Source organism: Carettochelys insculpta, chromosome 2 (genome assembly GCF_033958435.1).
Source record: "Carettochelys insculpta isolate YL-2023 chromosome 2, ASM3395843v1, whole genome shotgun sequence".
In the NCBI taxonomy this organism is placed as follows: Eukaryota; Metazoa; Chordata; order Testudines; family Carettochelyidae; genus Carettochelys; species Carettochelys insculpta.
The window spans coordinates 97,182,868-97,196,956 of NC_134138.1; the positions used below are offsets into that span (position 1 = coordinate 97,182,868).

Sequence of the window (14,089 nt, forward strand, 5' to 3'; positions counted from 1 at the left end):
CACAAACTCAGTATAGGATAAGTAGTTGCATGAAATGTTCCTTTGCTCTTACCAAATGACACCATTCAATATACATTGACTGAGAAGCTGCTGACCAAACATTTCTCTTGAACAGGATGTGTCTGAAAGTGTTAATTGATGGGAATTTCAGTTCTCAGTACAATGACTTCAGCCTATTATACCTTTCAGAATGTTACAGAACTTGTAACTCATCTGGTTTGGAGAACCAGTCCCTTATGCATATAGTTTGCTTGACTGTCTATGTTCAACGTAAACTGTTATCAGTAGGTATAAACGTATTATTACAAAAACCCATCCATGTTGCATAATTTAATCATTAATAATTAGTTTATCCCTTTAATAGATAATGTTACAAGTTAGCAATCACAACACCCTAATAATGACTATATTTGATGTGGAAAATGAGTTAAACTGAAATTAACATGCACTTCTTATGAAAGCACATACATTACATATCTTAGATAACCTTTTGGATACATAGGAAGTTTGTCTCAGTGAGCATTCATGTGACCTTACCTGAACTCAGAAGAGAGAAAGGAGAAAGTTTGTAGGTGTGCAGTATTTGGATGTGGAATCAGTAGCACATATCTATATGAACACAGCACGAGAGGCTAAATTGCCATAAATAAATAGAAAAACAGTTGTATAAAATGCATAGCCTGTGGCTACACCGTAGTTGCTATTTTGGGATTGATAACAGCAGGTTATAGTAGCCTCGTGGAGAGCACATATGTGGAAAGTTGGGTCTGTGCTTTTATGTTCCCCAGGGACTAAAGCCCAGCAAGGATCAACCTGCAGCACCAGGTCAATCCAACACCTGGGGCTAAGTAAGCATCTGCAGCCAGTCAAGGCCTGTGGAGCTCTTGAAAAGGCTTCCCCTCTGGTAAGGAGGGGGAAGGAAAAAGGGGGTGGATCAGGAAAGAGGAAAGGTCTGCAAGAGGGAAGGCTTGCTGGAGCTACAGGAAGAGGTGCTGGGGAAAGAGTGTGGGGAAGTGGCCCAGGGAGGAAGCTGTTGCCTTTCCAGCTGAGGGAGACAGCCCTTGCAGCGGCGGCAGCCCAGGGTTCCTGGGGCGGAACCTGGATTAAGTGGGAGGGGACTGGGTTCCCCCCCGACTGCCCCACACTTCCCAGGACAGCTCAGGAGGAGCAGGGGGAGTCCCAACACCCATGTAAGGACTCACCCATTTATGACTGTGCCTGCGATGAGTATGGCTCAGTAGGCTGTGCCCTGCCCTGGGGAACCCCTGGAGGCAGAGCAAAAGGGGACACAGTGAGCCTTTGAGGCATTAGCCTAACTGCCCCAAAGCACAGGACCCATGAAGAATTGCTCGGGACTTTGTCACAGGAAGCAAATTCCAGAATAGAAACTCAGCAGCTAAACACCACGCTCAAAATAGCAGCACTATTTTGAGCACAGCAACAAAGGGTCCTGTGGCACCTTATAGACTAACAGAAAAGTTCTGAGCATGAGCTTTCCTGAGCACAGACTCACTTCTTCAGATTTTGAGCACAGTCTTCCGGTTCTGGTAGAGGAAACTTTGACGGCATGGGGACGGCACCAAGTTTGACATGTTACCTTGAAATAAATTATCCAGTTTGCATTGTGCGAATTGCTTAAGTTATTTTGAGTTACAGCTGCAGCGTAACCCTAGCCATACTGTCATGATCGGCAGGCCTCAAACCCAGTCTGCAGAGTTCATGGGATGAACTACAGGTCATCCCCCCACCTGGCAGCCATCTGATAAAGGCTTACCTGGGGACCTATGCAGCCTAGTCCCACTGCAAGGCTGTGCCCCTGAGGTCCAGCTGATGGAGGTCCAGAGTGACTGACTGGCCTGGGCCTACTAAAGTCAGCAACAAGAAGAGGAAGTTGTTTGAACAACTGGGCTCCCTTTTCTTGGGCCTGGCTTTACTGGACTTTGATTTGTGGTTCCTGATATCCAGTTTGCTCTTGTCTCTGACTGTCATGTCCTGACCTGGCCTGACTCTGATTGCCAACTTGTGGCTCTGATCTCCAGTTTGTGTCCTTCCTGAGCCCTCTCAGTATCATTCCCTTGGCAAATCGAGTCCCATGACTGTGGGCTCTGGCTCTGACTGCTAGGTCTGGCTGTCCAGGACCTAGCCATGACACACGTATTATGACCTCTCTTTCCCAGTTCCTCCTGCCCATGGCTGTCCTTATTGAATTTGTGTGTTTCAGCTAAATGCGGGGGAATATGGTGAACCTGAGCATGGGGGCCATGCCCCCTCCCACACAACTGTGTTTTGCAGGGGCTCCCCTTGCTCTACTTTAGACTTGGAATGTAAGGGGATGATTTTGGCCATAATATCAGCTCCTGAATAGGTCCAACTTCTAAACTGTCCTGCTGAGGTGGGCCACATCAGCAGTGCTCCAGTCCTAAACAAAGAAGTGCCAGAAAGAGTTGTAAGTACAATCAAAAGTATTACAGTGCCATTTAAAAGTGTTAGAACAGCCTTCCATTGCAATCTGGTCCCACCTGAGCCCTTTGCACCAGTTACATAGCCACAGCCTGCAACAGCAATGTCTTGCCTATTCTCCAGCAATGCGTGGAAGATTCTGGTTTGCCATTTCTGCACAGATCCATTTTTCCTGCCGTATGGGTGGGAGGAATAACTCACTGAAAAGCATTACACAGGACAAACTGGTCAAACTATCATGTTTTGGTAAAGAAGGTATGAGGAGGGTGAGCTATCAAAAACCCTGCACACATTATGTCAACGAAACCGGTTATGTACGAAGATAGAAAACTGAGTAGGGAACCCAAAATTCAGGAATCAGGAATGTTCAGTAACTTAATAAGTCATATAAATTTTGTATGAATTTTCAAAAAATACAATAGGAACAGTAAATACAGGAGACCACAATGGGGAACCAGAACAGGCGTGGACAAAAAAAAGTGACATTTAGTGTTTTGTTCTGTGTAAAAGAATGGTAACAGCTTATATCCAAGACTATGATGAAAATACATAATTTTAGGGCCTATGCTTATTACTTCAGACAACCCATATGTTATCTGTTGTACTTGTGGCCTTGCAAAGGTGTATTTTTTTCCTTAACTTGAACTCTTAGGAGCTGTCAGCCTTTCACAGAGTCCTGCACAGTCCCATACTACAGCCTATAATCTTATTAACAAATACCCAGGGGTTTACAGTTGGAGCTAATTAGTGTACTTGTTTTGTTAGAGCACAGCCCTAGATAAATCTCTAAATAGCCTCATTCTTAAAGATTTGTGGTTTAATATTTTAAAAAAATTACATGTATTATTAGTTTGGTAACAGTTGCATAATACTGTGTACAACTGATTACGAGATACAAAAGGGAATTTTATTGTGGAAAAAGGAGAAGCAGTAGGTGTTATATACCTAGACTTTATTATAGCATTTGACACAGTCTTACATGACCTTCTCATTAATAAGCTATGGACATGCAGCCTTGATGGGGCTATTATAAGGTGACTGTTTGGATAACCATTCCTAGAGAATACTTATCAATGGTAAACAGTGATGCTGGAAGGGCAAGACTAGTGGGACACTACAGGCATCAGTTTTGGGACTGGAGCTGTACAAAATCTTCATCAACAATTTAGATAATGGCATAGAGAGTGTGCTTACAAAAGTTGCGGTTGATACGAAGTTGGGAAGGTTGCAAGTGCTTTGGAGGATGGAGTTATAATTCAAAATGATCTGGACAAACTGGAGAAATGATCTGAAGTAAATAGGATGCAATTCACCAAGGACAAATGCAAAATATTTCACTTAGGAAGGAAAAATCAGTTTCACACACAGAAAGTTGGAAATGACTGTCTGAGAAGGAGTATTGCGGAAAGGCATCTAGGGGTCATAGCAGACCACAAGCTAACATCATTCTGGGATGCATTAACAAGAGTATTGTAAGCAAGACATGAGAAGTACTTTCCTCAGCTGTACTCTGTGTTGTTTAGTCCTCAGTTGGATTATTGTGTCCAGCTCTAGGCACCACATTTCAGGAAAGCTGTGGACCAATTAGAGAAGGTCTAAAGCAAAACAATAAAAATGATTAAAGGTCTAGAAAACCATGACCTACAAGGGAAGATTCAAATAATTGGAACAAAAAAGCAGTCAAGTAGCACTTTAAAGACTGACAAAATAATTTATCAGGTGAGCTTTCGTGGGACAGACCCACTTCTTTGGACCATAGCCAGACCAGAACAGACTCAATATTAACAGTAATCAAGGTTGACAAATCAGAAGAAAATTAACAAGGTGAGCAAATCAGAGAGCGGCAGGGGGAGGTCAAGAATTAGATTAAGATTAGATTAAATTCTTGACCCCCCCGCCCCCCGCTCTGCTCTCTGATTTGCTCACCTTGATCATTTTTTTCTGATTTGTCATCCTTGATTACTGTTTTTGGTTCTCTATGCCTTAAATATTGAGTCTGTTCTGGTATGGCTATGGTCCAAAGAAGTGGGTCTGTCCCATGAAAGCTCACCTAATAAATTATTTTGTTAGTCTTTAAAGTGCTACTTGACTGCTTTTTGTTTTGATAATATATAGACTAGCACAGCTCCCTCTTTGTTACTATTCAGATAATTGGGTTTATTTAGTTTGGAAAACTGAAGACTGAGCGAGGACTCAGTAACAGTTTTCGAGTATCTAAAAGGTTGTTACAAGGAGGAGGGATGAAAAATTATACCCCTTAACCTGTGATGATACGACAAGAACCAATTGGCTTAAATTGCATCAAGGGGAGTTTAGGCTGGACATTAGAAAAAACTTCCTGATTGTCAGGGTGGCAAATTCACTGAAATACATTGCCAAGGGAGATTGTGGAATTTCCATCATTAGAGATTTTAAAGAGCAGATTAGACAAACGTCTATAAGGGGTGATCCAGATGGTGCTTGGCCCTGGCATAATAGCAGGGAACTGGAGCTGATGACCTCTCAAGGATCCTTACAGTTCTGTAAATCCATGATTAGTCTACAGAGCATCTTTCTGTGACAATTTTACTCAGGCAGCTGATCCCTCCAAAGGGGACTGTTTCTCTGTGTCCCAGGCCATTTTGCTGCCCTCCACTCCCTTTTCTTCCTTCTCCGTATAGTAGAACTTCAGAGTTATGAACCGACCAATCAACCACACACCTCATTTGGAACCAGAAGTATGCAATCAGACAGCAGTAGTGACCAAAACGACCCAAACCCATAACATTTTGTTCAGAGTTAAAAAAAATTTAAAGTTATGAACAACCTCTGTTCCCAGTGTGTTTGTAACTCTGAGGGTCTGCTGCATTTTTTTCCTTTCTACACCATTTTACTTTCCCTCTTTCCAGTGCCTAATTTCCCCATATCTTGCCTCTTGCATACTTGCACTGATAGCCTCTGAACATAGCCTCCCAAGATGCTGTCTCTTCACCTTATTAGTTTTGTTAATGCAGGAGTAGAAGTCAGAAAGCTGTAAGATTTTGGAATAGACCCCAACGTGTCATTCTGGACTGCCCCAGCCCAATTCAGGCACTTCTGGGAATAGAAGAATGTTGAGCTGATGCTCCCCTTTGCCAAACTGAACTCAGAGGCTAGAGTATAGCTACATCTATACTACAAAATAAGGTTGAACTTATTGAGGTCAACTTTTTACCACTAGATTTTATAAAGTTGACATAGTGTGTCTCCATTGCCTTAGCTAGGTTCAACTGCATCAGCAGTGTATGCAGGTACCTATCCCAAAGTGCCTGCAGCCCCATTGCATTCTGGGTTTTTGTGCCAGAGTGTTATGGGAAAAACTGCACCTCAAGTGCCTGTGGGTGTCTGATGTCATCATCGCAGAGTGCATTGCCCCCACCCCACCATTGGAAAACAAACATCCTAGGAAATTTTGCACTGTTTTTCCAAAGTCTGCCCCTGACTCACACCTCTGCATGGTGCTAGCGTGGATCCTGACCAGTTTAGAGCCATTCACAATGTGTTATGATCATTTCCTGAAGTGTCATGCACTATTTTATTAGACAAAGTGCATGGGAGGATGAGGATGCAGAGGGTCATTTGGATCACACAGGAGCACTGGAGACCAGGAATTCAGAGCTCCTGGCTGCCCTGAATGCATTGCATTCAGTGGAGTGCCAGTTCTCGAGATGTGAAACCAGTATGCACTGGTGGGAGCACATAGTTTTGGAGGTCTGGGATGACCAGTAATGGCTGCAGAGCTTCTGCATGCACAAGGCCACTTTCAAGGAACTTAGTGATTTGCTGTCCCTTCAGCCCTCGCTGAAGTGCTCTGATACCAAAATGGGAGCTGCTTTGACAGTTCACGAGTGAATGGCAATTGCTCTGTGGAAGTTCGCAATGCCCAACAGCTACCAGTCAGTAGGAAATGAACTCACGGTGCGCAGATCTACAGTAGAGGCTGTGGTGATCCAGGAAGTTAAGGCAATCAATGCCCATATGCTGCTAAAGACAGTGACTCTGGGAAATGTGCAGGACATAGTGGACAGCTTTGCTGCCATAGGATTTCCTAACTGCTGGGGGCAGGTCACACATCCTCATCTGGCCCTGGAGCACCTACCGTCACAGTACATAAACTGCAAGGGGTACTTCTCCATGGTGTTGCAGGCATTTGTAAATCACACAGTTCGTTTTACCGACATCTACTTGGGATGGTCAGGAAGGGTGCACAACATGTGCATCTAGACATTCAGGTCTGTACAGAAAGCTCCAGGATGGGACTTTCTTCCAAGACCAGAAAATCAAGATAAGAGCAGTGGAGATGTCCATAGTGATACTGGGCGACCCTGTTTACACTCTGTTTCCTTGGCTCATGAACCCATACACAGGCACCCAGGATCGCAGCAAGTAGCATTTCAAATACAGGCTGAGGAAGTGCAGAATGGCAGTGGAATGTGACTTTGGCCATTTAAAAGCCATATTTAGGAGCTTTTTGACCCATTTGGACTTCTGTGAAGCCAACATTCTGCCATAGTTTCAGCTTTCTGTATTCTCCATAATATTTGCGAAAGAAAGGGGAAAATTTCATGCCAGGCTGAGTGGCAGAGTCAGATGCCCTGGGCAGTGTTTATGAACAGCCAGACACAGGGACAGTCAGCAATCCACAGTCACATGCAATGAAAATCAGCGATGCTTTGAAAAATAGTTTTATGAATGAGCAGACAGGCACATGAATCTGCTACGTTTAACTATTGTAATACCGCCCCCATCACCCACAATGATGTATGCTTGACCTTTATGAAAATACCTCCAACTGCATCTTGCTCCATGTTAACCAATAAACAACACTGTGGTTTTTACAACAGCATTTTTTTTTTATTTTGGGAGTGAGGGTTAAGGGGTGGGAAACAGAAAAGGAATACTGCCATCACATATGGGAGAATGTGAGTCTTTTGCAGTGTGGAGAGGTCCTAGGGGTGGTCCATAAGATTATCCTTTCCCTCCACCTGCCCGCATTCAAGGCTCCTGATGAGGCAAGGTCAGGCAACATTGATGGGAGATCAGCAACAGTGTGAGAAGACCCTATTACTGTGTATTCAGTGGTGGGTAATTCTCTGCAGTCTGGAGGATGGCAGTCTGTTTCTTGATAGCCAACAGAAGCTCTGCCGAGTCCTGGGCCCTTTGCTGGAGCATGTTTTCCACCACTGCTGGGTCCACTTTCTTTCACAGCAGCTTGGACTTGCTCCTTCTGGGCGTCTTGCAGCTGCTGCAGGATGAGGTCCTGCTTTGTGCTTTTTCTCCTGCACACCACAGCAACCCTGTCACCCCATTCACGCTGCTTGTTGAAGACAGTCAAGATCAAAATGTAGATACAGTTTTGAAATGTGACATAACACAGACCCATATAATGAATGATTCTCTATTTGACAACACTGCAACTTCTGTTTTCCAAGGCCACAACTTCTCCAGATCATTTCATTGTAGAAGCGTTGGGGGTTGGAGTGGAAAATGAAGAAAATCCTATAAAATGTAATGACCTGAAAAAACTTCCTTGATGTCTCCTCCTAAATCCTGTGCAGGAAAGAAGCCTTTTAAAGCAGGGAAAGCCTGCGCTGGACATACCTGTCTCTGGAAGCAGGGTCTGCACAGCCTGCCAGCCACATGGTGGTGGGGAGGAGTTGAGCCCACCATCCCTGTCTTGAGCTGGGGATAGGGAGCAGCCCTGTAAAATGCAGAAAAATCTTTCTCGGCGTCTTCCGCTAAATCCTGTGCAGGGGAAGAAGCCTATTGAAGCAGGGAAAGCCTGCGCTGGGCATGCGGTGTCTGGGAGTAGGGTCTGCACAGCCCAGCAGCTATGTAGTGAGGGGGAGGGGCAAGCCTGCTGGCTGCTTGGCAGTTTGTGGGGGAAGCCCTGGGAAAGGTAAAGTGCAAAAAACAACTTTCTTGGCATATCCTCATAAACCACTTACAGCTATGTGGTTGGGGGGGGGGGCGGGGACCTGGGGAGCCCCCACCAGCAGTGTGGTGTGAGGGGAGGTGGGCCAGGAGAGCCTGCCACCCGCATGGAGGAGAGGGGAGATGGAGAATGCATTATCCATATGGTGAGGCAGGGCAGTCCTGGGAAGTTTAAATGTCCAAGAAGCAGTGTGATAATGTTAAAGGGACCAACTTTCATGAAACTTCCCGTGCTTCTTCTAAGTTGCAAAAAGGGACATTAGCCTCCTAAGAATGACAGAGAGTGGAAAAGAACTCAAACCACTGCAACACATTATTAAAGACCTACAACCATCCTTAATCAGGATGCCAGACTCCAGAAGGCCGTAGGTGAGAGGCCTCTTCTTTCCTACAGACAACCTTCCAACCTTAAGAGGATTCTCACTAATAGCCACAGTCTGTACTGCAGGAACACCAGTCCTGGAACTTTTCCTTGCAACAAGGCCCACTGCCAACTTTGTCCACATATCTATTCTGGAGATACCATCACTGGACCTAACCAGCTTATTCACAGAATCACGGGCACATTCTGATGTTCCTCAGCTAACATCATATATGCCATCATGTGCCAACCATGCCCAGATGCTTTGTATATTGGACAGACTTCAAACTCTCTTAGACAAAAGGCATAAAGCAGACATAAAAACACTCCTGATTCACAAACCTGTCAGCCAGCACTTTAATGGAGTGGGCCATTCTGTTAATGACCTGAAAGTCTGCGTTTTACTGAAGAGGAATTTTCACAACAGTTTGGAAAGAGAGGCTGCTGAACTCTCTTTTATATTCATATTCGATGCATTAACATGTGGTTTGAACCGGAATGGGAATTTCTAGCTCATTATAGGGGCTCTTTTGCATACTTGGCTTTATCTAATTCTTGACACCCCCCCCGGCTTTTGCCCCTCTGCTTTCTGATTTGCTCACCTTGATAATATTTTTCTGATTTGTCAACCTTGATTACTATTTTTGGTTCTCTGTGCTTTAAATATTGAGTCTGTTCTGGTATGGCTATGATCTGAAGAAGTGGGTCTGTCCCATGAAAGCTCATCACCTAATAAATTATTTTGTTAGTCTTTAAAGTGCTACTGGACTGCTTTTTTTGTTTTGATAGTATATAGAGTAGCACAGCTATCTCTCTGTTACTAAAGACTATGTCAAGATTCCTCCTCCTGAAATATTTTTGTTTGCCTCAGTTTTTCATGCACCCAGCCGTGCCCATTGGCAAGAGATCATTGAGGATCCCAAGACCCATCCACCTATGTCTCAAAGTGCATATATATAACAGACGTATTGTATAACAAAAATAAAATAAAGCAATTTCTGTGAAGGCTTTTGTATCCTTTCTTCTCCACATATAAAAATACATTAAACATTAGAAAGGTAAGTAAAATATTCCAAGAATTAAAACTACAAAACCTACTTTTAATGCAGAGCATTTAAAAACAGCAGTGATGTGAACTACAGAAAAGCTAAGGTTGACTGGATCACTCCAATACAACCACAAAGAAGTTCCAGACTTTTCTAGTTTCAACTAAAGAGTTCTTGGACAAATATCCATTTAGTCTTCTTGGAGAATCTGTTCATGTCATCTGCACTCCTAAAGGATCTATTTGCTCTAGCCACCTGGTTACATCCTGATAATACATGTCCTCCTCTGCAGAACTTGGAGAGGAGACCAGGTTTGTAATCTGGACTGATATTTATGTTTAAATCAAGGAACAGAAGAATTCCATCCCTTCTAACAGTACTGTGAACAGAAATTACCAGGCACAACAGTCCTGCTTTGATGGTAGTTAGTCACTGAATGTATTTGTCCACGAGATTAGTGCAGCAATGTGCAACCTGCAGCTCCAGAGCTGCATGCAGCTTTTTAAGGACTTCTTTGTGGCTCCTGGCAAGATAATTGCAAAGTTTTAGAAAAAACAACAAAAAACCAAAAACCCTCCTGATTATTTTCAGTAAACGTCTAAAAGCCCAACAATGAAGAATTCCTATCTAAATAGCAAACTATATGTGATCTTGAAATGTTGGTTAACTCCCTCTTTAATATGCACAGTGCATTGTGGGATAGGATTCTGTATCTGTGTTTTGATCGTGCTGCTAATAAAGTTTTAATTTTGAAAAGGAAAAGGAAGCTGCAGCATTCCTACTGTGAATGACAACATGCATTTAAAAAAACAAATTAAAAGGGGAGTAAATTGGCATAATTAAAGTGGGGTTAGACAGCTGTTCACAGATGGCTAATATATAAAAAAGTGCTTTATCAAAGTATCAGAGCAGTGATTCAGTACAGTGATTTTTACAAACAAAAATTGTTCAGAAGACAGCATTCTTCAGAGAGAGAGACAGACAGACAGACAGAGTGAGTTCAAGAATGAAAGTCAGGAAGTCCATGGTACAAACACACACATGTAAAGTGTGAGGAAGTAGAATATGTAAAAAGTTTATGAATGTCCTGCAGTAAACATGTATTGCATTACAAATCATTGTGTGTGCACTGCTCTTAAAATAGGGGTTACAAAATGTATGGTTTGATGTTATTAATAAGGACCGTTACATAGTCACATGCATTGCGGCTCTTGAATTATTGAGTTTTTTTTACCAAACTTGGAAAAAATGGCTTGTCTTGCTATTTCGGTTGCTGACCCCTGGATTAGTGTGACTAGGTTGATAGCCAAAAACATAGCTCTCAACATTATCTACAGAACTTTTATAGCATAGATGGCATCAATTTAGGGTTTCTAACCCAAGTAATGTACTGCCCCATTTTGTCAGGGCAGTCAAAACAGAAGAAAGCGTAGTTCATTCTGTAAACCAGTTCAGTTCTCAACTTCTCTGCTGATCCTGTGCAGTATGCGAACTAGATCCAATTGGGGTTTTGTGATATGGACATCATGTCTTTTAAGAAACTAACAGACACCACCAAATACTTTTCATAAAGTTAAAATTTACAGTCACCAGAGACTTGGATTTGAAGCTAAGGCTCATCTTTGCCATACTAATCATCTGGATCTTTTGCCAACTCTATAAAACGTCCTTTACGTGTTACCGACTCTGCTATGAGATTACCATAGAGTCCCAAAATAGACAATCCTATGAGCTCAAGTATCTTATTGTCTCTAAAGTCAGCCAAATGTATTTCAGACTCTAATTATATTCTCCAGGTTGTTCACTTTGTGAGGGAGAGATATTTTCTCAAATTAATACTATTGCTCCATACATTGAATACTAGTAGAGATGGACCTAAATGTATTGCTCACACTGAGACTTCCTTTTTATTACATGGAATTTTACACTAGTGCAATTCACTTGTGGAAGAGGGTAGCTCAGTGGCTAGCACATTGCCCTTGTAAACCCAGATTAATCAGCTCAGTCCTTGAGCGGGGGCCTGTCAAGGTTCTGGGGCAGGTTATATTTAAAAAAAAAAAATCTGAGGGATGGTGAGTGGTCATGTTGTAATTGCAGGGGTCTGGACTTGATGACCTCTCAGGTCTTCCAGTTCCATGAGAGATGTACATATCCATGTTTCAACTTGACTGCAGTATTGTTACTCCTGATAACTCAGAATCAGATCCTAGGAGTACCTTCAGCAGAAGCAAGTTTCTTGATAACATTAAAAATACTTAGTTCAACAGTATCATCTTGATTTAACAAAACCTGGGTAGTATGATCCTGGGAAACCTTGCATATGAAAAAAAGAAAAATCAAAACCACAAGACTGAAAAGTAGTTTTAAACTTTGTTTCCTTTTATGGGATCAACAGAACAATAACACATACATTCTACATAGTTACTCTATTTATTGCACTTTAATTTATGACAGGACAAATCACAGCACCTGTAGAGATTTTTTTAATATTATTTCCAATTATTATTGTATTCTGTATTGGTAGGTAACATGAATAATAAAATAAAAGGCAATTCACCTCTTAGAGTATTGCATCCTATTCTGAAATGGGCTAAATAATTGCAGGCTTTGGTGACGGCTGCAATATTCTTCTTCAGTGTTTTTTATTGGGTGTGATTGTTTAGAATGCTTACAGTTTGAAATTCACTCATATTATGAAGCTTGGGATCTAAAACAGAGAGGACTAAGTGTTATGGTGAATGTTTGAAGCAGTGTCTAAACTAATTTGCACATCTACATGCTCCCCTTCAGACTTCTTGTTCAAAGATTTAAACCCTGAGAAAACATTAACTTAATGGTATATTATGGAAATTAAGATTATACGTTACAACATTCTTAACTGCATTAGGCTTCCAGAAAAAGATGGCAGGCCTCCAGTTCAACTGGGAACAAGTTCAAATACTTTAGAAACATCATGAATTTAGTGTAGTAGTTTTCCTCCATGCTTCCAAAATGCAATTATTGCCCTCTTGAGAAGCCTTTTTCAAATAATAAGCTCTTTTCATAACACCTGGAGTACCATTGTAAGTGGCACTGGTCAAACTCATTCATGTAACATTCCCACTTGCTACCATGAGAGCCAGCAGGTTCTTATTTACTGTAATTCTAGACCTGGGACCTTAAACACCATTTACCTTATGGCCAGTGCCAGTACACAGAACTTTCTAGTAGGCCAGGAGGCACCCTTCTCTGGCAGGACTCCAGAAGGAGGCGGGGTGTCATCACTCATTCCCCCTCCAATGTGTCTTCCAGACCCACTTGCTGGCCCATCTGTCCTGCTTCTCCTCTCTGTCCCTCAGTCCTGCCTACTGCCCTCGGGCAATTTAAACCCCTCTGTGGGGCAGGAGGCGTGGGGGGGCTCTCGTGCTACCCAAGGTGGCAACAGCGAGGCTAGAGCGGCTTCCAGCTGCTGGCTCTGCATCACGTCCAGCATGTTCCTGTGGCCGGGAAGATTTGTAAAGAGCTATCCCACGCCTCACACTTTGCAGGTGGCCCCTCAGCAGCTGCCCCAGCTGTCCTATGGGTGGGCCGGTCCTCCATATTCAAGTTAGCCTGCAAGTCCCTGGGCAGGCTGGGGCAAGCAGCAGGGGTCAGGCTCTCTACACTCACCACAGCAGCGGGAGCCATGGGGAAGCAGCTACGCGGCATCCTATTCTGCTCCACTGCCATCTCCCAGGCCAGCCCATGCTGGGGCTGGAGGTTTCCATTTCCTGCCACCATGGTCAAGCAGAGCAACTGAGCTGGCCTGGGAGATGGCAGTGCAACAGAGCAGAAGCTTCTGCGTTGCTCTGTTTCACTGCAGCTCCTGCCACTGCAATGAGTTGGTGAGGGGACTCCAGGTGCCCTGGTAACTCCTGAAGGTTCATCCTTCGGGGGAGGGGGTTTGAGAGAAGGAGTGTGATGTGGGGTGGGCAGAGCCGAGACAGGAGTAGGTGGATTGGGGTGGAGTACAGGCTAGACTAGCCGGGAAGGGTACAGGACTGCAGCAGCTGCAGGGACTCATGTGCCAGCAGTTGTACTTGGACCCAGTCATGGAACTGCTCAGGCCACAAATGGCGCCCCCCAGGCCATGAGTTTGAGACCCCAGATGGAGATTATTTAAACTCTTGCTAACCTAGGATCAGTGATAATAAAGCCTTTAATAGTCTTACAAATTATTAATAAAATATCTTCCTCATTGAAGTAGATATATAACAATTTCAGTGTTACAAATGCTGTCAATGTCACCATT

The 14,089-nt window shown here is 43.4% G+C and overlaps 1 protein-coding gene across 1 annotated transcript in view; it reads left to right on the top strand.

The window, feature by feature from the left end:
- The window catches only part of RAB31 (RAB31, member RAS oncogene family), a 109,352-nt gene that overhangs the window by 88,988 nt on the left and 6,275 nt on the right, over window positions 1–14,089 (top strand). The window lies entirely within an intron of this gene.